The sequence below is a fragment of the Cornus florida genome, unplaced genomic scaffold, assembly GCF_030987335.1.
Source record: "Cornus florida cultivar Cherokee Brave unplaced genomic scaffold, ASM3098733v1 CherokeeBrave_3.0.0_Hap2_Chr06, whole genome shotgun sequence".
Lineage (NCBI taxonomy): Eukaryota > Viridiplantae > Streptophyta > Magnoliopsida > Cornales > Cornaceae > Cornus > Cornus florida.
This window is the reverse complement of record NW_026775576.1, coordinates 52,423,899-52,426,810: the sequence shown is the minus strand read 5'-3', so window position 1 is coordinate 52,426,810 and position 2,912 is coordinate 52,423,899. Positions and strand designations below refer to the sequence as shown.

Below are 2,912 nucleotides of genomic sequence, written 5' to 3'. Positions count from 1 at the left end.
GATGTTAATTTCTAGTAATGTTACGTCTTACTAGGAGACGATGTTAATTTCTAGTAATGTTACGCTTATTGTCGGGTTCACGGGTGGTTTGACAAGGGCTTAAATCTGTATTGTTACGTCTTACTGACGCATTCATAGGTGGTTTGGTCACATCTTATTTAGGGTTAACAATTCATGTTCGTAAATCATGTTCGTGTCATGTTGATGTAAAGATATTATATTAAATAATAAACTCAAACCTAACCCATTTAATAATCATATCAAGAATCCTCAACACTAACCCATTTAATAATCATGTCAATAATCATCAACACTAACCCAACTCGTTTATTAAACAGGTAAACGTAGTGTAGTGACCTGAAATTTTTTTATTTTTTATTTTTTTAATTATTTAGATGACTGTGTTACTAGTCGGGCTTGATTTTTGTCTTAAGGATTTAGTCCTTAAGTTTTTGGGGCTGTTATTTCCATTATGAGTATTCTCGAATAGAATTCTTTTCCTAGTTGAGTTCGTTTGTCGTAGTCGAGCAAGTGGACTCGGGGTGGTACATGTGTTCGGCAATTGCGGGGACCTAAATGAAGGATAATTGGGGACCTAATTGTTATGGTTGTGATGGAATGTTGTGTATTTAAGTAGAAGTTGCTTAGAGGGAGGAAGTAATTATTTCGAAACATTTGGGTTAAGTAATGAGATTTTGGGAAAGTTATGTGGTGCACTATACATATAGAGAGAGATGGAGAAAAATCAGATTTTCTCCTTCCATTTGACCCGTATGTCTTCTTCACCTTCTCTCATTCTTCTTCTTCTTCCACCATTAATGAGTTTCAAGATCTACTTTCTCTCTCCTCCATTTGAGACCTTTAGGGTGGGAATTAGAAGATATTCCAAGAGAGAAAGCTTATCCTCTCTTCTTCCTCTTCAATTATATGGAAGAAAATATGAGTTTGGAGTATTTTAGAATTTTGGGTGATTTTCGAACTTAGGATTTTGAGGAAGCCATAGGAGGGTAGCTTGTTCTCCTTCTTCTCCTCTTCGGTTCTATGAAAGAAAATTTGGATTTGGTGAACTATGGTCCAGTGGAACTTGGGTGGGATTTTACTTTTCTTGAGGTATGATTATATTAACCTCTTGATCTATGTTATTCAAGTGTTTTATACGATTATTTGATGTCAAGCATACTTTTTTTTTTTTTTTTTTTAGAATAGAATGACTTATATTTTGCACAAATTCATTTAAATTCAAAATCTATTTTATTAAGATGAATTGATTTTATGAAAATATAGTCAATTATCTTCCATTGAGACTTGGTTTCACACAATTTGGTTGAAGAATGAATTTATTATGAATTTGTGAAGTTGGAGTCATCTGGCTAGAAATTCAGTTTTGGGGGCAGAATTTCTTCGACCTTTCTCATCAAAACTGTTTTAAATGGAAAGGTATTTTATTAAACTAAATAGATAGTTTCAAACTATAGTCTTTAAACTTTCAATTGACTTTAGATTCACTCAATTTGGATGAGAATTGAATTTTCCATGAATTTTCAAAGTTTGGAAGCTACGTGCTGAAAATCTGTTTTCTGGGCAGAATTTTCTTCGAATTTTTGTGTCAAAATTGTTTCAATCGGCAATGGATTTTGTTAAGTTAAATTGATATTCTCAAATTATAGTGTTTAAGCTTTCAATGGGTTTTGGAATCATTCAATTTGTTAAAGAATTGAAATTTTTATGAATTTTCAAAGTTGAAGGTAACAAGCTAAAAAATCTATTTTTGCGGACGGAAAATTTTGGGCGATTTCATTTCGGTGATAATTGGATTTTCATTCCAATTGAGGTAGGGGTTCCCTAATGCATCAAGTTCTGTCTCTTTATTTGAGCAAATTTCTAATATTATTGTTATATGTCTAAAATTGCAAACTTCGATACGAAGTTAAGGATTTGGAAATGTTTTACTTATTAAAGCATGTAGTTGTATGTATTTATATGTTAAATTTGCTTGTGAATGGTTCTTGTACATGTTTTACTTGAGATAATGGTGTCTTTGTTGTATTGAATTTTCAAAGTATGCTATGTTCTTAGTTGATTATCAAAAATGCCATGATGATGCGTTATTGATATAATGATGAAAATGAGATTTTTATGATGAAAGTTATTACATTGCATATCATGGCATAAATGAGGGATTTGGAGAAAATTTGAAAGGAAATGTTGTTTTTAGAACGTTGAGTTTCTTTAAAGGAAGGGAAATGTTTTTTTTTTTTTTTAAATGAACTGGATTTCGCGAGTCCGGGGCTAGCTTGACTTAGAGGGGGCACGGCCCGGTGTAGGGCGTGAAAAAGTTGATACTAAACCTTTTAACGGTTGTCGAATTTGGAATCGGGGGTAACTATCAATCTCGCCTCGGTAAAGTCGGTTAGCGGATTTTCGAAAAGTGTATATTGGGTCGGTATAGACCAAGTTGGTGAGGGGATGCATCTCATATCATATCATGCATTTGGAATGTATAAATGTGCTTGTGACTATGGATACTACTTGTTATGTGTTAAATGTTGTTTGAATTCCTATGATATGACCCCGGCTTCATTTCTATCCCCTGATGTGTTATGTGGCTCATGGGAGTCCAAAACTGACGCCTTAGGCGACTTCTACTGAGCTTTCTACTCACCCTTTAATTTTTAAAATTTTTCAGGATATGGAAAGGAAGTGGCGGACGACGTTCTACCACAGGCGTATGCAGGATTTTAGAAGCTTATTTTGTTACCTCTTGTACCTAAGTCTCATTTTGTGTAACTTTATTAAGACATGTACATTTTGTATATTGTATGGCCTATAAAGGGAATCAAGAACCATGTTTGTATTTGATGTAAGTTTCAAATGTCTTACTAATAGCCAATGATGCATGTAATAGTTATGTT

At 33.4% G+C, this 2,912-nt stretch overlaps 1 long non-coding RNA gene across 1 annotated transcript; it reads left to right on the top strand.

Moving 5' to 3' along the window:
- The first annotated feature begins 621 nt into the window (after window positions 1-621).
- LOC132311519 (uncharacterized) lies at window positions 622-2,912 on the top strand. Its single transcript, XR_009483034.1, has 2 exons — window positions 622-1,110; window positions 2,687-2,912. It is a non-coding gene; the product is annotated as an uncharacterized LOC132311519 (long non-coding RNA).